At 44.1% G+C, this 22228-nt stretch overlaps 4 non-coding genes across 4 annotated transcripts; all 4 read right to left on the bottom strand.

The window, feature by feature from the left end:
- Positions 1 to 521: 521 nt before the first annotated feature.
- On the bottom strand, positions 522 to 593 carry TRNAE-UUC (transfer RNA glutamic acid (anticodon UUC)). Its single transcript has one exon. It is a non-coding gene; the product is annotated as a tRNA-Glu (tRNA).
- Positions 594 to 6440: 5847 nt separating this feature from the next.
- Positions 6441 to 6512, bottom strand: TRNAE-UUC (transfer RNA glutamic acid (anticodon UUC)). The gene has a single exon. It is a non-coding gene; the product is annotated as a tRNA-Glu (tRNA).
- Positions 6513 to 15333: 8821 nt separating this feature from the next.
- TRNAE-UUC (transfer RNA glutamic acid (anticodon UUC)) lies at positions 15334 to 15405 on the bottom strand. The gene has a single exon. It is a non-coding gene; the product is annotated as a tRNA-Glu (tRNA).
- A 2890-nt stretch (positions 15406 to 18295) lies between these two features.
- TRNAE-UUC (transfer RNA glutamic acid (anticodon UUC)) lies at positions 18296 to 18367 on the bottom strand. The gene has a single exon. It is a non-coding gene; the product is annotated as a tRNA-Glu (tRNA).
- Positions 18368 to 22228: the final 3861 nt, after the last annotated feature.

Below are 22228 nucleotides of genomic sequence, written 5' to 3'. Positions count from 1 at the left end.
GTTCAGCCTACCCTCTCTGAGAGAGCAGCAGTGAGGGTACAAAGCACACTGGTTGCAAAATGTGGACACTGCAAACAACAGCTGCAATATCACAGATGATATAAAACACATAAAGTACTCAAGTCTTATACTAGAAACAACACAGCAGGGGAATCATGTCATAAAACAAATGATGAACCCACAGTATGGACGGGGCAGGTAATAAAATGCGAATTTCCCATGGTGGGACCACAGTCAATTGCTGCCTTCTTCTCTGTGACCCGGTCTCTTTATATCATCTGTACTTTTTGTTGTGCAATAAAAGAAAAACAAGGAATAACCGTTCATAGTATTAATGTACAGGTCAAGGGCTGGGGAGAGAGGGCAGTAGATTTGGGGGTCGGTGTAAACCTCTGACGGCATTAGATGGAAGCAGAAGACAAAGCAAGTGACATTTATTAAGACTTTAGGTGCATTTAGGTTTATAGAAAAAAACTGAGAAAGATTAAAATGTCTGAGTAGTGAAAAAAAATAAAATGGATTTCCCATACCGGGAGTCGAACCCGGGCCGCCTGGGTGAAAACCAGGAATCCTAACCCCTAGATCATATGGGAACTGTGAACTCTTTATACAGCTTAGTGTATGTGAGGTGTCTCCCAAGGTCACACTGCATTCCGTACACTGAGAGTTATATTGTTCTTCTCAGTAGTACACAATCAATTGGGGTAACAGACACCTCACTTCTGACAAAAGAGAAGGAATGACCAGAAGTCATCATTTCTGCCACAACCTGTCAGGTCTCATTATTTACAACCTTAGAGCTTCTACACATACACAGAGCCCAGGACACGGAGGACAGCAGCAGTCGCTGCATTCACTATTACTAACCCCTCCCCTTGAGCCAGACAAAGCCACGCCCCTCCCGTAGGACACTCCTGGGTTTCCTCACCAGACTGATGGCCCCACAGACCCCTCTCCAGTTATCTTCCAGCTGCTTCCTTGACGACACTCCCCTGCACCTGTCACAGGCTCCAGGCTGCCCTCCTGGGGCTCGAGTTATACTCCTTCTCTATCTACTAACAGCACCGACTCCAGTCCTGACACTGGATTGGTTCACACAGAGAAGAAACAGCTCAGAAGTAGTCTGGGTTGTTCCCAGGTACCTGCATCTTCACAGAGTGACCGCCAGGGGGCAGCACAGCCAAAGCACTCACAGCCCACAAGGCTACGAATTATCAATTGGATGTCAGCAGCCTTGTCAGAGGCGCAGAGACTAGTAATTCCACAATATTTTGGGACCGCAGAGGAAGAAGCAAGTGCTGAGCTGAAGTGGTCACTGCTGTTTTGTCACAACACCAGACATATGTTCTTAAAAGCATGTAAGCGCACATTCTTAGGCATTCTCGGTCGTCTTCTCCCTTTCTGACATTATACCAATTGTATACACCCGAATGGAGAAAAGTTAAAATATAAGGTACTAGGAATATGCGCCAAAGGTAGGCAAATTAAACATTTCAAGTACAAATATTACCATATTTATTGATGTAAAATGTAAACAAGTTAGACTGAAAATATGTGTGTGTGTTTACAAAGGATGTCTAAAGTGTATGCTGTGAGGTCAGGTTGCAGTTCACTACTTGCACTTGTGCCTTTCACAAGTGTGAGTACCCAGTTACACTAATGTCTGCTCTGACTTGTTATTCTGAGAGTCATGTGCTAAAGGGGGGCTTCCACCCTAGTTTGAGGGACCAGAGTACGAATGCCCCAGGGCACAGGAAGTACACAGTCCTCATTGATACAACTGTGGCCCAGTAACTTCTGACTGCCCTTTGACCCCACAGACTGGCACATATATGTCATCCGACTATAGCACCGTGGTACATATGCACATATGTGCATGTACACGTCAGCCAGTTTTTTATTCATTTATGTGCTAATACTGTTCAGCATCAGGATGTGATGTCGAAGGAGACTGGTGGAGAGCGCCGAAGTCTCTGGTATTTCAAGACAAAACTAGAGACCTTTTCACACTCATATACTGCTCCAGGCAGATCTTCCACTGCAAATGCAAGTTATATGAGTCCAGCTGAAAACTGTTTATTTTTGGGTACTTGCTTTAGTCAAAGGTTACCATTTGCAACTCACAAAAAAAAAGCAAAGGGAAATTTCATACATTAACACTTTGGTAAAGTCGTTCTTTCACACCGTACATTTCTGTAAGTTTCTCTCTCCTTGTAAGTTATCCGGTGTGAAGGCCAAGTGGAGTCAGGTCCACACTGTGCATCTTACAGTTGTGTAGCCAGAGTAGAGAGGTGTCCACACAGACACAGGACGTAGACAACACCTGTGTGTAGCATCACGTGCCCCCAGCAACGCCTATAGAATAATGTATAGATGCCCCCAAACCGCAGAAACCACAAGGGGAATGAAACGAAGAAGAGACGGGTTATGTCAGAGATACAAATGGTTTCCTGCTCAAGACCTGCAATAAATTAAAACAAAAGTATTATTACAAACATTCCAGGTCCTACCGATATTGGAACTCAGATTGCTGGATTCAGAGTCCAGAGTGCTAATAATTACACAATGGAACCAACGTCCACGATCCTCAACCCTAGGAGTCCTGAAGCAGTGTCAGTCGCCACCTACTGTCTATCGCTTGAATTCGTTCACACTGTAAATCAAACATGACAAATCCAACAGCACAACTAAAATGTGTATTTCACAAGTAATAACATAAAAACAGAAATATACTTTTGCTGATGCAGAAACAAAGAAAACATCTCGTCTGATGCTTCGAAATCTCCATTTAGCATGGCCTCTTAACTAACCACCAAGAGTCTTTGCACGGCTGGGAACCTTTGTAAAAGAGTCAGTGGGTCACTGTGAATGCAGCAGATCTTCACCCCTGTATTTCTTACAAAGAAGCAGAGTTTTATTCCAGGTACAGAAGGCATCTCTGGTGTCTGATACAACCGGTAGTGTTCAGCTTACCCTCTCTGAGAGAGCAGCAGTGAGGGTACAAAGCACACTGGTTGCAAAATGTGGACACTGCAAACAACAGCTGCAATATCACAGATGATATAAAACACATAAAGTACTCAAGTCCTATACTAGATACAACACAGCAGGGAAATCATGTCATAAAACAAATGATGAACCCACAGTATGGATGGGGCAGGTAATAAAATGTGAATTTCCCATGGTGGGACCACAGTCAATTGCTGCCTTCTTCTCTGTGCCCCGGTCTCTTTATATAACCTGTACTTTTTGTTGTGCAATAAAAGAAAAACAAGGAATAACCCTTCATAGTATTAATGTACAGGCCAAGGGCTGGGGAGAGAGGGCAGTAGATTTGGGGGTCGGTGTAAACCTCTGACGGCATTAGATGGAAGCAGAAGACAAAGCAAGTGACATTTATTAAGACTTTAGGTGCATTTAGGTTTATAGAAAAAAACTGAGAAAGATTAAAATGTCTGAGTAGTGAAAAAAAAAAAATGGATTTAACATACCGTGAGTCGAACCGTGGCCACCTGGGTGAAAACCTGGAATCCTAACCACTAGAACATATGGGAACTGTGAACTCATCATACAGCTCAGTATATGTGAGGTGTCTCCCAAGGTCACACTGCATTCCGTACACTGAGAGTTATAATGTTCTTCTCAGTAGTACACAATCAATTGGGGTAACAGACACCTCACTTCAGACAAAAGAGAAGGAATGACCAGAAGTCATAATTTCTGCCACAACCTGTCAGGACTCATTATTTACAACGTTAGAACTTCTACACATACACAGAGCCCAGGACACGGAGGACAGCAGCAGTCCCTGCACTGACTATTACTAACCCCTCCCCTTGAGCCAGACAAAGCCACGCCCCTCCCGTAGGACACTCCTGGGTTTCCTCACCAGACTGATGGCCCCACAGACCCCTCTCCAGTTATCTTCCAGCTGCTTCCTTGACGACACTCCCCTGCACCTGTCACAGGCTCCAGGCTGCCCTCCTGGGGCTCGAGTTATACTCCTTCTCTATCTACTAACAGCACCGACTCCAGTCCTGACACTGGATTGGTTCACACAGAGAAGAAACAGCTCAGAAGTAGTCTGGGTTGTTCCCAGGTACCTGCATCTTCACAGAGTGACCGCCAGGGGGCAGCACAGCCAAAGCACTCACAGCCCACAAGGCTACGAATCATCAATTGGATGTCAGCAGCCTTGTCAGAGGCGCAGAGACTAGTAATTCCACAATATTTTGGGACAGCAGAGGAAGAAGCAAGTGCTGAGCTGAAGTGGTCACTGCTGTTTTGTCACAACACCAGACATATGTTCTTAAAAGCATGTAAGCGCACATTCTTAGGCATTCTCGGTCGTCTTCTCCCTTTCTGACATTATACCAATTGTATACACCCGAATGGAGAAAAGTTAAAATATAAGGTACTAGGAATATGCGCCAAAGGTAGGCAAATTAAACATTTCAAGTACAAAAATTACCATATTTATTGATGTAAAATGTAAACAAGTTAGACTGAAAATATGTGTGTGTGTTTACAAAGGATGTCTAAAGTGTATGTTGTGAGGTCAGGTTGCAGTTCACTACTTGCACTTGTGCCTTTCACAAGTGTGAGTACCCAGTTACACTAATGTCTGCTCTGACTTGTTATTCTGAGAGTCATGTGCTAAAGGGGGGCTTCCACCCTAGTTTGAGGGACCAGAGTACGAATGCCCCAGGGCACAGGAAGTACACAGTCCTCATTGATACAACTGTGGCCCAGTAACTTCTGACTGCCCTTTGACCCCACAGACTGGCACATATATGTCATCAGACTATAGCACTGTGGTACATATGCACACATGTGCATGTACACGTCAGCCAGTTTTTTATTCATGTATGTGCTAATACTGTTCAGCATCAGGATGTGATGTCGAAGGAGACTGGTGGAGAGCGCCGAAGTCTCTGGTATTTCAAGACAAAACTAGAGACCTTTTCACACTCATATACTGCTCCAGGCAGATCTTCCACTGCAAATGCAAGTTATATGAGTCCAGCTGAAAACTGTTTATTTTTGGGTACTTGCTTTAGTCAAAGGTTACCATTTGCAACTCACAAAAAAAAGCAAAGGGCAATTTCATACATTAACACTTTGGTAAAGTCGTTCTTTCACACCGTACATTTCCGTAAGTTTCTCTCTCCTTGCAAGTTATCCGGTGTGAAGGCCAAGTTTAGTCAGGTCCACACTGTGCATCTTACAGTTGTGTAGCCAGAGTAGAGAGGTGTCCACACAGACACAGGACATAGACAACACCTGTGTGTAGCATCACGTGCCGCCAGCAACCCCTATAGAATAATGTATATATGCACCCAAACCGCAGAAACCACGAGGGGAATGAAAAGAGGAAGAGACGGGTTATGTCAGAGATACAAATGGTTTCCTGCTCAAGACCTGCAATAAATTAAAACAAAAGTATTATTACAAACATTCCAGGTCCTACCGATATTGGAACTCAGATTGCTGGATTCAGAGTCCAGAGTGCTAATCATTACACGATGGAACCAACGTCCACGATCCTCAACCCTAGGAGTCCTGAAGCAGTGTCAGTCACCACCTACTGTCTATCGCTTGAATTCGTTCACACTGTAAATCAAACATGACAAATCCAACAGCACAACTAAAATGTGTATTTCACAAGTAATAACATAAAAACAGAAATATACTTTTGCTGATGCAGAAACAAAGAAAACGTGTCGTCTGATGCTTCGAAATCTCCATTTAGCATGGCCCCTTAACTAACCACCAAGAGTCTTTGCACGGCTGGGAACCTTTGTAAAAGAGTCAGTGGGTCACTGTGAATGCAGCAGATCTTCACCCCTGTATTTCTTACAAAGAAGCAGAGTTTTATTCCAGGTACAGGAGGCATCTCTGGTGTCTGATACTACCAGTAGTGGTCAGCCTACCCTCTCTGAGAGAGGAGCTGTGAGGGTACAAACCACACTGGTTGCAAAATGTGGACACTGCAAACAGCAGCTGCAATATCACAGATGATATAAAACACATAAAGTACTCTAGTCTTATACTAGAAACAACACAGCAGGGGAATCATGTCATAAAACAAATGATGAACCCACAGTATGGACGGGGCAGGTAACAAAATACGAATTTCCCATGGTGGGACCACAGTCAATTGCTGCCTTCTTCTCTGTGCCCCGGTCTCTTTATATAACCTGTACTTTTTGTTGTGCAATAAAAGAAAAACAAGGAATAACCCTTCATAGTATTAATGTACAGGTCAAGGGCTGGGGAGAGAGGGCAGTAGATTTGGGGGTCGGTGTAAACCTCTGACGGCATTAGATGGAAGCAGAAGACAAAGCAAGTGACATTTATTAACACTTTAGGTGCATTTACGTTTATAGAAAAAAACTGAGAAAGATTAAAATGACTGAGTAGTGAAAAAAAAAAAAGACTTCCCATACCAGGAGTCGAACCCAGGCCGCCTGGGTGAAAACCAGGAATCCTAACCACTAGACCATATGGGAACTGTGAGCTCTTCATACAGCTCAGTGTATGTGAGGTGTCCCCCAAGGTCACAGTGCATTCCGTACACTGAGAGTTATATTGTTCTTCTCAGTAGTACACAATCAATTGGGGTAACAGACACCTCGCTTCTGACAAAAGAGAAGGAATGACCAGAAGTCATAATTTCTGCCACAACCTGTCAGGTCTCATTATTTACAGCCTTAGAACTTTTACACATACACAGAGCCCAGGACACGGAGGACAGCAGCAGTCCCTGCATTGACTATTACTAACCCCTCCCCTTGAGCCAGACAAAGCCACGTCCCTCCCCCAGGAAACCCCTTGACTCCTGGGTTTCCTCACCAGACTGATGGCCCCACAGACCCCTATCCAGTTATCTTCCAGCAGCTTCCTTGACGACACTCCCCTGCACCTGTCACAGGCTCCAGGCTGCCCTCCTGGGGCTCGAGTTATACTCCTTCTCTATCTACTAACAGCACCGACTCCTGTCCTGACACTGGATTGGTTCACACAGAGAAGAAACAGCTCAGAAGTAGTCTGGGTTGTTCCCAGGTACCTGCGTCTTCACAGAGTGACCGCCAGGGGGCAGCACAGCCAAAGCACTCACAGCCCACAAGGCTACAAATCATCAATTGGATGTCAGCAGCCTTGTCAGAGGCGCAGAGACTAGTAATTCCACAAAATTTTGGGACAGCAGAGGAAGAAGCAAGTGCTGAGCTGAAGTGGTCACTGCTGTTTTGTCACAACACCATACATATGTTCTTAAAAGCATGTAAGCGCACATTCTTAGGCATTCTCGGTCGTCTTCTCCCTTTCTGACATTATACCAATTGTATACACCCGAATGGAGAAAAGTTAAAATATAAGGTACTAGGAATATGCGCCAAAGGTAGGCAAATTAAACATTTCAAGTACAAATATTACCATATTTATTGATGTAAAATGTAAACAAGTTAGACTGAAAATATGTGTGTGTGTTTACACAGGATGTCTAAAGTGTATGCTGTGAGGTCAGGTTGCAGTTCACTACTTGCACTTGTGCCTTTCACAAGTGTGAGTACCCAGTTACACTAATGTCTGCTCTGACTTGTTATTCTGAGAGTCATGTGCTAAAGGGGGGCTTCCACCCTAGTTTGAGGGACCAGAGTACGAATGCCCCAGGGCACAGGAAGTACACAGTCCTCATTGATACAACTGTGGCCCAGTAACTTCTGACTGCCCTTTGACCCCACAGACTAGCACATATATGTCATCAGACTATAGCACCGTGGTACATATGCACACATGTGCATGTACACGTCAGCCAGTTTTTTATTCATTTATGTGCTAATACTGTTCAGCATCAGGATGTGATGTCGAAGGAGACTGGTGGAGAGCGACGAAGTCTCTGGTATTTCAAGACAAAACTAGAGACCTTTTCACACTCATATACTGCTCCAGGCAGATCTTCCACTGCAAATGCAAGTTATATGAGTCCAGCTAAAAACTGTTTATTTTTGGGTACTTGCTTTAGTCAAAGGTTACCATTTGCAACTCACAAAAAAAAAGCAAAGGGCAATTTCATACATTAACACTTTGGTAAAGTCGTTCTTTCGCACCGTACATTTCCGTAAGTTTGTCTCTCCTTGTAAGTTATCCGGTGTGAAGGCCAAGTGGAGTCAGGTCCACACTGTGCATCTTACAGTTGTGTAGCCAGAGTAGAGAGGTGTCCACACAGAGACAGGACGTAGACAACACCTGTGTGTAGCATCACGTGCCCCCAGCAACGCCTATAGAATAATGTATAGATGCCCCCAAACCGCAGAAACCACGAGGGGAATGAAAGGAGGAAGAGACGGGTTATGTCAGAGATACAAATGGTTTCCTGCTCAAGACCTGCAATAAATTAAAACAAAAAGTATTATTACAAACATTCCAGGTCCTACCGATATTGGAACTCAGATTGCTGCATTCAGAGTCCAGAGTGCTAATCATTACACGATGGAACCAACGTCCAGAATCCTCAACCCTAGGAGTCCTGAAGCAGTGTCAGTCGCCACCTACTGTCTATCGCTTGAATTCATTCACACTGTAAATCAAACATGACAAATCCAACAGCACAACTAAAATGTGTATTTCACAAGTAATAACATAAAAACAGAAATATACTTTTGCTGATGCAGAAACAAAGAAAACATCTCGTCTGATGCTTCGAAATCTCCATTTAGCATGGCCCCTTAACTAACCACCAAGAGTCTTTGCACGGCTGGGAACCTTTGTAAAAGAGTCAGTGGGTCACTGTGAATGCAGAAGATCTTCACCCCTGTATTTCTTACAAAGAAGCAGAGTTTTATTCCAGGTACAGGAGGCATCTCTGGTGTCTGATACTACCGGTAGTGTTCAGCTTACCCTCTCTGAGAGAGCAGCAGTGAGGGTACAAAGCACACTGGTTGCAAAATGTGGACACTGCAAACAACAGCTGCAATATCACAGATGATATAAAACACATAAAGTACTCAAGTCCTATACTAGATACAACACAGCAGGGAAATCATGTCATAAAACAAATGATGAACCCACAGTATGGACGGGGCAGGTAATAAAATGCGAATTTCCCATGGTGGGACCACAGTCAATTGCTGCCTTCTTCTCTGTGCCCCGGTCTCTTTATATAATCTGTACTTTTTGTTGTGCAATAAAAGAAAAACAAGGAATAACCCTTCATAGTATTAATGTACAGGTCAAGGGCTGGGGAGAGAGGGCAGTAGATTTGGGGGTCGGTGTAAACCTCTGACGGCATTAGATGGAAGCAGAAGACAAAGTAAGTGACATTTATTAAGACTTTAGGTGCATTTAGGTTTATAGAAAAAAACTGAGAAAGATTAAAATGTCTGAGTAGTGAAACAAAATAAATGGATTTAACATACCGTGAGTCGAACCCGGGCCACCTGGGTGAAAACCTGGAATCCTAACCACTAGAACATATGGGAACTGTGAACTCATCATACAGCTCAGTATATGTGAGGTGTCTCCCAAGGTTACACTGCATTCCGTACACTGAGAGTTATATTGTTCTTCTCAGTAGTACACAATCAATTGGGGTAACAGACACCTCACTTCCGACAAAAGAGAAGGAATGACCAGAAGTCATAATTTCTGCCACAACCTGTCAGGTCTCATTATTTACAACGTTAGAACTTCTACACATACACAGAGCCCAGGACACGGAGGACAGCAGCAGTCCCTGCACTGACTATTACTAACCCCTCCCGTTGAGCCAGACAAAGCCACGCCCCTCCCGTAGGACACTCCTGGGTTTCCTCACCAGACTGATGGCCCCACAGACCCCTCTCCAGTTATCTTCCAGCTGCTTCCTTGACGACACTCCCCTGCACCTGTCACAGGCTCCAGGCTGCCCTCCTGGGGCTCGAGTTATACTCCTTCTCTATCTACTAACAGCACCGACTCCTGTCCTGACACTGGATTGGTTCACACAGAGAAGAAACAGCTCAGAAGTAGTCTGGGTTGTTCCCAGGTACCTGCATCTTCACAGAGTGACTGCCAGGGGGCAGCACAGCCAAAGCACTCACAGCCCACAAGGCTACAAATCATCAATTAAAATTCAGCAGCCTTGTCAGAGGCGCTGAGACTAGTAATTCCACAATATTTTGGGACAGCAGAGGAAGAAGCAAGTGCTGAGCTGAAGTGGTCACTGCTGTTTTGTCACAACACCAGACATATGTTCTTAAAAGCATGTAAGCGCACATTCTTAGGCATTCTCGGTCGTCTTCTCCCTTTCTGACATTATACCAATTGTATACACCCGAATGGAGAAAAGTTAAAATATAAGTTACTAGGAATATGCGCCAAAGGTAGGCAAATTAAACATTTCAAGTACAAATATTACCATATTTATTGATGTAAAATGTAAACAAGTTAGACTGAAAATATGTGTGTGTGTTTACAAAGGATGTCTAAAGTGTATGCTGTGAGGTCAGGTTGCAGTTCACTACTTGCACTTGTGCCTTTCACAAGTGTGAGTACCCAGTTACACTAATGTCTGCTCTGACTTGTTATTCTGAGAGTCATGTGCTAAAGGGGGGCTTCCACCCTAGTTTGAGGGACCAGAGTACGAATGCCCCAGGGCACAGGAAGTACACAGTCCTCATTGATACAACTGTGGCCCAGTAACTTCTGACTGCCCTTTGACCCCACAGACTGGCACATATATGTCATCAGACTGTAGCACTGTGGTACATATGCACACATGTGCATGTACACGTCAGCCAGTTTTTTATTCATTTATGTGCTAATACTGTTCAGCATCAGGATGTGATGTCGAAGGAGACTGGTGGAGAGCGCCGAAGTCTCTGGTATTTCAAGACAAAACTAGAGACCTTTTCACACTCATATACTGCTCCAGGCAGATCTTCCACTGCAAATGCAAGTTATATGAGTCCAGCTGAAAACTGTTTATTTTTGGGTACTTGCTTTAGTCAAAGGTTACCATTTGCAACTCACAAAAAAAAAGCAAAGGGCAATTTCATACATTAACACTTTGGTAAAGTCGTTCTTTCACACCGTACATTTCCGTAAGTTTCTCTCTCCTTGTAAGTTATCCGGTGTGAAGGCCAAGTTTAGTCAGGTCCACACTGTGCATCTTACAGTTGTGTAGCCAGAGTAGAGAGGTGTCCACACAGACACAGGACGTAGACAACACCTGTGTGTAGCATCACGTGCCCCCAGCAACCCCTATAGAATAATGTATAGATGCCCCCAACCTGCAGAAACCACAAGGGGAATGAAAAGAGGAAGAGACGGGTTATGTCAGAGATACAAATGGTTTCCTGCTCAAGACCTGCAATAAATTAAAACAAAAGTATTATTACAAACATTCCAGGTCCTACCGATATTGGAACTCAGATTGCTGGATTCAGAGTCCAGAGTGCTAATCATTACACGATGGAACCAACGTCCACGATCCTCAACCCTAGGAGTCCTGAAGCAGTGTCAGTCGCCACCTACTGTCTATCGCTTGAATTCGTTCACACTGTAAATCAAACATGACAAATCCAACAGCACAACTAAAATGTGTATTTCACAAGTAATAACATAAAAACAGAAATATACTTTTGCTGATGCAGAAACAAAGAAAACGTCTCGTCTGATGCTTCGAAATCTCCATTTAGCATGGCCCCTTAACTAACCACCAAGAGTCTTTGCACGGCTGGGAAACGTTGTAAAAGGGTCAGTGGGTCACTGTGAATGCAGCAGATCTTCACCCCTGTATTTCTTACAAAGAAGCAGAGTTTTATTCCAGGTACAGGAGGCATCTCTGGTGTCTGATACTACCGATAGTGTTCAGCCTACCCTCTCTGAGAGAGCAGCAGTGAGGGTACAAAGCACACTGGTTGCAAAATGTGGACACTGCAAACAACAGCTGCAATATCACAGATGATATAAAACACATAAAGTACTCAAGTCTTATACTAGAAACAACACAGCAGGGGAATCATGTCATAAAACAAATGATGAACCCACAGTATGGACGGGGCAGGTAATAAAATGCGAATTTCCCATGGTGGGACCACAGTCAATTGCTGCCTTCTTCTCTGTGACCCGGTCTCTTTATATAATCTGTACTTTTTGTTGTGCAATAAAAGAAAAACAAGGAATAACCCTTCATAGTATTAATGTACAGGTCAAGGGCTGGGGAGAGAGGGCAGTAGATTTGGGGGTCGGTGTAAACCTCTGACGGCATTAGATGGAAGCAGAAGACAAAGCAAGTGACATTTATTAAGACTTTAGGTGCATTTAGGTTTATAGAAAAAAACTGAGAAAGATTAAAATGTCTGAGTAGTGAAACAAAATAAATGGATTTAACATACCGTGAGTCGAACCCGGGCCACCTGGGTAAAAACCTGGAATCCTAACCACTAGAACATATGGGAACTGTGAACTCATCATACAGCTCAGTATATGTGAGGTGTCTCCCAAGGTCACACTGCATTCCGTACACTGAGAGTTATATTGTTCTTCTCAGTAGTACACAATCAATTGGGGTAACAGACACCTCACTTCCGACAAAAGAGAAGGAATGACCAGAAGTCATAATTTCTGCCACAACCTGTCAGGTCTCATTATTTACAACGTTAGAACTTCTACACATACACAGAGCCCAGGACACGGAGGACAGCAGCAGTCCCTGCACTGACTATTACTAACCCCTCCCCTTGAGCCAGACAAAGCCACGCCCCTCCCGTAGGACACTCCTGGGTTTCCTCACCAGACTGATGGCCCCACAGACCCCTCTCCAGTTATCTTCCAGCTGCTTCCTTGACGACACTCCCCTGCACCTGTCACAGGCTCCAGGCTGCCCTCCTGGGGCTCGAGTTATACTCCTTCTCTATCTACTAACAGCACCGACTCCTGTCCTGACACTGGATTGGTTCACACAGAGAAGAAACAGCTCAGAAGTAGTCTGGGTTGTTCCCAGGTACCTGCATCTTCACAGAGTGACTGCCAGGGGGCAGCACAGCCAAAGCACTCACAGCCCACAAGGCTACAAATCATCAATTAGAATTCAGCAGCCTTGTCAGAGGCGCTGAGACTAGTAATTCCACAATATTTTGGGACAGCAGAGGAAGAAGCAAGTGCTGAGCTGAAGTGGTCACTGCTGTTTTGTCACAACACCAGACATATGTTCTTAAAAGCATGTAAGCGCACATTCTTAGGCATTCTCGGTCGTCTTCTCCCTTTCTGACATTATACCAATTGTATACACCCGAATGGAGAAAAGTTAAAATATAAGTTACTAGGAATATGCGCCAAAGGTAGGCAAATTAAACATTTCAAGTACAAATATTACCATATTTATTGATGTAAAATGTAAACAAGTTAGACTGAAAATATGTGTGTGTGTTTACAAAGGATGTCTAAAGTGTATGCTGTGAGGTCAGGTTGCAGTTCACTACTTGCACTTGTGCCTTTCACAAGTGTGAGTACCCAGTTACACTAATGTCTGCTCTGACTTGTTATTCTGAGAGTCATGTGCTAAAGGGGGGCTTCCACCCTAGTTTGAGGGACCAGAGTACGAATGCCCCACGGCACAGGAAGTACACAGTCCTCATTGATACAACTGTGGCCCAGTAACTTCTGACTGCCCTTTGACCCCACAGACTGGCACATATATGTCATCAGACTGTAGCACTGTGGTACATATGCACACATGTGCATGTACACGTCAGCCAGTTTTTTATTCATTTATGTGCTAATACTGTTCAGCATCAGGATGTGATGTCGAAGGAGACTGGTGGAGAGCGCCGAAGTCTCTGGTATTTCAAGACAAAACTAGAGACCTTTTCACACTCATATACTGCTCCAGGCAGATCTTCCACTGCAAATGCAAGTTATATGAGTCCAGCTGAAAACTGTTTATTTTTGGGTACTTGCTTTAGTCAAAGGTTACCATTTGCAACTCACAAAAAAAAAGCAAAGGGCAATTTCATACATTAACACTTTGGTAAAGTCGTTCTTTCACACCGTACATTTCCGTAAGTTTCTCTCTCCTTGTAAGTTATCCGGTGTGAAGGCCAAGTTTAGTCAGGTCCACACTGTGCATCTTACAGTTGTGTAGCCAGAGTAGAGAGGTGTCCACACAGACACAGGACGTAGACAACACCTGTGTGTAGCATCACGTGCCCCCAGCAACCCCTATAGAATAATGTATAGATGCCCCCAACCTGCAGAAACCACAAGGGGAATGAAAAGAGGAAGAGACGGGTTATGTCAGAGATACAAATGGTTTCCTGCTCAAGACCTGCAATAAATTAAAACAAAAGTATTATTACAAACATTCCAGGTCCTACCGATATTGGAACTCAGATTGCTGGATTCAGAGTCCAGAGTGCTAATCATTACACGATGGAACCAACGTCCACGATCCTCAACCCTAGGAGTCCTGAAGCAGTGTCAGTCGCCACCTACTGTCTATCGCTTGAATTCGTTCACACTGTAAATCAAACATGACAAATCCAACAGCACAACTAAAATGTGTATTTCACAAGTAATAACATAAAAACAGAAATATACTTTTGCTGATGCAGAAACAAAGAAAACGTCTCGTCTGATGCTTCGAAATCTCCATTTAGCATGGCCCCTTAACTAACCACCAAGAGTCTTTGCACGGCTGGGAACCTTTGTAAAAGGGTCAGTGGGTCACTGTGAATGCAGCAGATCTTCACCCCTGTATTTCTTACAAAGAAGCAGAGTTTTATTCCAGGTACAGGAGGCATCTCTGGTGTCTGATACTACCGATAGTGTTCAGCCTACCCTCTCTGAGAGAGCAGCAGTGAGGGTACAAAGCACACTGGTTGCAAAATGTGGACACTGCAAACAACAGCTGCAATATCACAGATGATATAAAACACATAAAGTACTCAAGTCTTATACTAGAAACAACACAGCAGGGGAATCATGTCATAAAACAAATGATGAACCCACAGTATGGACGGGGCAGGTAATAAAATGCGAATTTCCCATGGTGGGACCACAGTCAATTGCTGCCTTCTTCTCTGTGACCCGGTCTCTTTATATAATCTGTACTTTTTGTTGTGCAATAAAAGAAAAACAAGGAATAACCGTTCATAGTATTAATGTACAGGTCAAGGGCTGGGGAGAGAGGGCAGTAGATTTGGGGGTCGGTGTAAACCTCTGACGGCATTAGATGGAAGCAGAAGACAAAGCAAGTGACATTTATTAAGACTTTAGGTGCATTTAGGTTTATAGAAAAAAACTGAGAAAGATTAAAATGTCTGAGTAGTGAAAAAAAATAAAATGGATTTCCCATACCGGGAGTCGAACCCGGGCCGCCTGGGTGAAAACCAGGAATCCTAACCCCTAGATCATATGGGAACTGTGAACTCTTTATACAGCTTAGTGTATGTGAGGTGTCTCCCAAGGTCACACTGCATTCCGTACACTGAGAGTTATATTGTTCTTCTCAGTAGTACACAATCAATTGGGGTAACAGACACCTCACTTCTGACAAAAGAGAAGGAATGACCAGAAGTCATCATTTCTGCCACAACCTGTCAGGTCTCATTATTTACAACCTTAGAGCTTCTACACATACACAGAGCCCAGGACACAGAGGACAGCAGCAGTCGCTGCATTCACTATTACTAACCCCTCCCCTTGAGCCAGACAAAGCCACGCCCCTCCCGTAGGACACTCCTGGGTTTCCTCACCAGACTGATGGCCCCACAGACCCCTCTCCAGTTATCTTCCAGCTGCTTCCTTGACGACACTCCCCTGCACCTGTCACAGGCTCCAGGCTGCCCTCCTGGGGCTCGAGTTATACTCCTTCTCTATCTACTAACAGCACCGACTCCAGTCCTGACACTGGATTGGTTCAAACAGAGAAGAAACAGCTCAGAAGTAGTCTGTGTTGTTCCCAGGTACCTGCATCTTCACAGAGTGACTGCCAGGGGGCAGCACAGCCAAAGCACTCACAGCCCACAAGGCTACAAATCATCAATCGGATGTCAGCAGCCTTGTCAGAGGCGCAGAGACTAGTAATTCCACAATATTTTGGGACAGCAGAGGAAGAAGCAAGTGCTGAGCTGAAGTGGTCACTGCTGTTTTGTCACAACACCAGACATATGTTCTTAAAAGCATGTAAGCGCACATTCTTAGGCATTCTCGGTCGTCTTCTCCCTTTCTGACATTATACCAATTGTATACACCCGAATGGAGAAAAGTTAAAATATAAGGTACTGGGAATATGCGCCAAAGGTAGGCAAATTAAACATTTCAAGTACAAATATTACCATATTTATTGATGTAAAATGTAAACAAGTTAGACTGAAAATATGTGTGTGTGTTTACAAAGGATGTCTAAAGTGTATGCTGTGAGGTCAGGTTGCAGTTCACTACTTGCACTTGTGCCTTTCACAAGTGTGAGTACCCAGTTACACTAATGTCTGCTCTGACTTGTTATTCTGAGAGTCATGTGCTAAAGGGGGGCTTCCACCCTAGTTTGAGGGACCAGAGTACGAATGCCCCACGGCACAGGAAGTACACAGTCCTCATTGATACAACTGTGGCCCAGTAACTTCTGACTGCCCTTTGACCCCACAGACTGGCACATATATGTCATCAGACTGTAGCACTGTGGTACATATGCACACATGTGCATGTACACGTCAGCCAGTTTTTTATTCATTTATGTGCTAATACTGTTCAGCATCAGGATGTGATGTCGAAGGAGACTGGTGGAGAGCGCCGAAGTCTCTGGTATTTCAAGACAAAACTAGAGACCTTTTCACACTCATATACTGCTCCAGGCAGATCTTCCACTGCAAATGCAAGTTATATGAGTCCAGCTGAAAACTGTTTATTTTTGGGTACTTGCTTTAGTCAAAGGTTACCATTTGCAACTCACAAAAAAAAAGCAAAGGGCAATTTCATACATTAACACTTTGGTAAAGTCGTTCTTTCACACCGTACATTTCCGTAAGTTTCTCTCTCTTTGTAAGTTATCCGGTGTGAAGGCCAAGTTTAGTCAGGTCCACACTGTGCATCTTACAGTTGTGTAGCCAGAGTAGAGAGGTGTCCACACAGACACAGGACGTAGACAACACCTGTGTGTAGCATCACGTGCCCCCAGCAACCCCTATAGAATAATGTATAGATGCCCCCAACCTGCAGAAACCACAAGGGGAATGAAAAGAGGAAGAGACGGGTTATGTCAGAGATACAAATGGTTTCCTGCTCAAGACCTGCAATAAATTAAAACAAAAGTATTATTACAAACATTCCAGGTCCTACCGATATTGGAACTCAGATTGCTGGATTCAGAGTCCAGAGTGCTAATCATTACACGATGGAACCAACGTCCACGATCCTCAACCCTAGGAGTCCTGAAGCAGTGTCAGTCGCCACCTACTGTCTATCGCTTGAATTCGTTCACACTGTAAATCAAACATGACAAATCCAACAGCACAACTAAAATGTGTATTTCACAAGTAATAACATAAAAACAGAAATATACTTTTGCTGATGCAGAAACAAAGAAAACGTCTCGTCTGATGCTTCGAAATCTCCATTTAGCATGGCCCCTTAACTAACCACCAAGAGTCTTTGCACGGCTGGGAACCTTTGTAAAAGGGTCAGTGGGTCACTGTGAATGCAGCAGATCTTCACCCCTGTATTTCTTACAAAGAAGCAGAGTTTTATTCCAGGTACAGGAGGCATCTCTGGTGTCTGATACTACCGATAGTGTTCAGCCTACCCTCTCTGAGAGAGCAGCAGTGAGGGTACAAAGCACACTGGTTGCAAAATGTGGACACTGCAAACAACAGCTGCAATATCACAGATGATATAAAACACATAAAGTACTCAAGTCTTATACTAGAAACAACACAGCAGGGGAATCATGTCATAAAACAAATGATGAACCCACAGTATGGACGGGGCAGGTAATAAAATGCGAATTTCCCATGGTGGGACCACAGTCAATTGCTGCCTTCTTCTCTGTGACCCGGTCTCTTTATATAATCTGTACTTTTTGTTGTGCAATAAAAGAAAAACAAGGAATAACCGTTCATAGTATTAATGTACAGGTCAAGGGCTGGGGAGAGAGGGCAGTAGATTTGGGGGTCGGTGTAAACCTCTGACGGCATTAGATGGAAGCAGAAGACAAAGCAAGTGACATTTATTAAGACTTTAGGTGCATTTAGGTTTATAGAAAAAAACTGAGAAAGATTAAAATGTCTGAGTAGTGAAAAAAAATAAAATGGATTTCCCATACCGGGAGTCGAACCCGGGCCGCCTGGGTGAAAACCAGGAATCCTAACCCCTAGATCATATGGGAACTGTGAACTCTTTATACAGCTTAGTGTATGTGAGGTGTCTCCCAAGGTCACACTGCATTCCGTACACTGAGAGTTATATTGTTCTTCTCAGTAGTACACAATCAATTGGGGTAACAGACACCTCACTTCTGACAAAAGAGAAGGAATGACCAGAAGTCATCATTTCTGCCACAACCTGTCAGGTCTCATTATTTACAACCTTAGAGCTTCTACACATACACAGAGCCCAGGACACAGAGGACAGCAGCAGTCGCTGCATTCACTATTACTAACCCCTCCCCTTGAGCCAGACAAAGCCACGCCCCTCCCGTAGGACACTCCTGGGTTTCCTCACCAGACTGATGGCCCCACAGACCCCTCTCCAGTTATCTTCCAGCTGCTTCCTTGACGACACTCCCCTGCACCTGTCACAGGCTCCAGGCTGCCCTCCTGGGGCTCGAGTTATACTCCTTCTCTATCTACTAACAGCACCGACTCCAGTCCTGACACTGGATTGGTTCACACAGAGAAGAAACAGCTCAGAATTAGTCTGGGTTGTTCCCAGGTACCTGCATCTTCACAGAGTGACCGCCAGGGGGCAGCACAGCCAAAGCACTCACAGCCCACAAGGCTACGAATTATCAATTGGATGTCAGCAGCCTTGTCAGAGGCGCAGAGACTAGTAATTCCACAATATTTTGGGACCGCAGAGGAAGAAGCAAGTGCTGAGCTGAAGTGGTCACTGCTGTTTTGTCACAACACCAGACATATGTTCTTAAAAGCATGTAAGCGCACATTCTTAGGCATTCTCGGTCGTCTTCTCCCTTTCTGACATTATACCAATTGTATACACCCGAATGGAGAAAAGTTAAAATATAAGGTACTAGGAATATGCACCAAAGGTTGGCAAATTAAACATTTCAAGTACAAATATTACCATATTTATTGATGTAAAATGTAAACAAGTTAGACTGAAAATATGTGTGTGTGTTTACAAAGGATGTCTAAAGTGTATGCTGTGAGGTCAGGTTGCAGTTCACTACTTGCACTTGTGCCTTTCACAAGTGTGAGTACCCAGTTACACTAATGTCTGCTCTGACTTGTTATTCTGAGAGTCATGTGCTAAAGGGGGGCTTCCACCCTAGTTTGAGGGACCAGAGTACGAATGCCCCAGGGCACAGGAAGTACACAGTCCTCATTGATACAACTGTGGCCCAGTAACTTCTGACTGCCCTTTGACCCCACAGACTGGCACATATATGTCATCCGACTATAGCACCGTGGTACATATGCACATATGTGTATGTACACGTCAGCCAGTTTTTTATTCATTTATGTGCTAATACTGTTCAGCATCAGGATGTGATGTCGAAGGAGACTGGTGGAGAGCGCCGAAGTCTCTGGTATTTCAAGACAAAACTAGAGACCTTTTCACACTCATATACTGCTCCAGGCAGATCTTCCACTGCAAATGCAAGTTATATGAGTCCAGCTGAAAACTGTTTATTTTTGGGTACTTGCTTAAGTCAAAGGTTACCATTTGCAACTCACAAAAAAAAAGCAAAGGGCAATTTCATACATTAACACTTTGGTAAAGTCGTTCTTTCACACCGTACATTTCTGTAAGTTTCTCTCTCCTTGTAAGTTATCCGGTGTGAAGGCCAAGTGGAGTCAGGTTCACACTGTGCATCTTACAGTTGTGTAGCCAGAGTAGAGAGGTGTCCACACAGACACAGGACGTAGACAACACCTGTGTGTAGCATCACGTGCCCCCAGCAACGCCTATAGAATAATGTATAGATGCCCCCAAACCGCAGAAACCACAAGGGGAATGAAAAGAAGAAGAGACGGGTTATGTCAGAGATACAAATGGTTTCCTGCTCAAGACCTGCAATAAATTAAAACAAAAGTATTATTACAAACATTCCAGGTACTACCGATATTGGAACTCAGATTGCTGGATTCAGAGTCCAGAGTGCAAATCATTACACAATGGAACCAACGTCCACGATCCTCAACCCTAGGAGTCCTGAAGCAGTGTCAGTCGCCACCTACTGTCTATCGCTTGAATTCGTTCACACTGTAAATCAAACATGACAAATCCAACAGCACAACTAAAATGTGTATTTCACAAGTAATAACATAAAAACAGAAATATACTTTTGCTGATGCAGAAACAAAGAAAACATCTCGTCTGATGCTTCGAAATCTCCATTTAGCATGGCCTCTTAACTAACCACCAAGAGTCTTTGCACGGCTGGGAACCTTTGTAAAAGAGTCAGTGGGTCACTGTGAATGCAGCAGATCTTCACCCCTGTATTTCTTACAAAGAAGCAGAGTTTTATTCCAGGTACAGGAGGCATCTCTGGTGTCTGATACAACCGGTAGTCTTCAGCTTACCCTCTCTGAGAGAGCAGCAGTGAGGGTACAAAGCACACTGGTTGCAAAATGTGGACACTGCAAACAACAGCTGCAATATCACAGATGATATAAAACACATAAAGTACTCAAGTCCTATACTAGATATAACACAGCAGGGAAATCATGTCATAAAACAAATGATGAGCCCACAGTATGGACGGGGCAGGTAATAAAATGCGAATTTCCCATGGTGGGACCACAGTCAATTGCTGCCTTCTTCTCTGTGCCCCGGTCTCTTTATATAATCTGTACTTTTTGTTGTGCAATAAAAGAAAAAGAAGGAATAACCCTTCATAGTATTAATGTACAGGCCAAGGGCTGGGAGAGAGGGCAGTAGATTTGGGGGTCGGTGTAAACCTCTGACGGCATTAGATGGAAGCAGAAGACAAAGCAAGTGACATTTATTAAGACTTTAGGTGCATTTAGGTTTATAGAAAAAAACTGAGAAAGATTAAAATGTCTGAGTAGTGAAAAAAAAAAAATGGATTTAACATACCGTGAGTCGAACCCGGGCCACCTGGGTGAAAACCTGGAATCCTAACCACTAGAACATATGGGAACTGTGAACTCATCATACAGCTCAGTATATGTGAGGTGTCTCCCAAGGTCACACTGCATTCCGTACACTGAGAGTTATAATGTTCTTCTCAGTAGTACACAATCAATTGGGGTAACAGACACCTCACTTCAGACAAAAGAGAAGGAATGACCAGAAGTCATAATTTCTGCCACAACCTGTCAGGACTCATTATTTACAACGTTAGAACTTCTACACATACACAGAGCCCAGGACACGGAGGACAGCAGCAGTCCCTGCACTGACTATTACTAACCCCTCCCCTTGAGCCAGACAAAGCCACGCCCCTCCCGTAGGACACTCCTGGGTTTCCTCACCAGACTGATGGCCCCACAGACCCCTCTCCAGTTATCTTCCAGCTGCTTCCTTGACGACACTCCCCTGCACCTGTCACAGGCTCCAGGCTGCCCTCCTGGGGCTCGAGTTATACTCCTTCTCTATCTACTAACAGCACCGACTCCAGTCCTGACACTGGATTGGTTCAAACAGAGAAGAAACAGCTCAGAAGTAGTCTGTGTTGTTCCCAGGTACCTGCATCTTCACAGAGTGACTGCCAGGGGGCAGCACAGCCAAAGCACTCACAGCCCACAAGGCTACAAATCATCAATCGGATGTCAGCAGCCTTGTCAGAGGCGCAGAGACTAGTAATTCCACAATATTTTGGGACAGCAGAGGAAGAAGCAAGTGCTGAGCTGAAGTGGTCACTGCTGTTTTGTCACAACACCAGACATATGTTCTTAAAAGCATGTAAGCGCACATTCTTAGGCATTCTCGGTCGTCTTCTCCCTTTCTGACATTATACCAATTGTATACACCCGAATGGAGAAAAGTTAAAATATAAGGTACTGGGAATATGCGCCAAAGGTAGGCAAATTAAACATTT

The sequence above is a fragment of the Pleurodeles waltl genome, unplaced genomic scaffold (genome assembly GCF_031143425.1).
Source record: "Pleurodeles waltl isolate 20211129_DDA unplaced genomic scaffold, aPleWal1.hap1.20221129 scaffold_86, whole genome shotgun sequence".
NCBI classification, from domain to species: domain Eukaryota; kingdom Metazoa; phylum Chordata; class Amphibia; order Caudata; family Salamandridae; genus Pleurodeles; species Pleurodeles waltl.
This window is presented reverse-complemented; position numbering and strand designations above follow the sequence as displayed.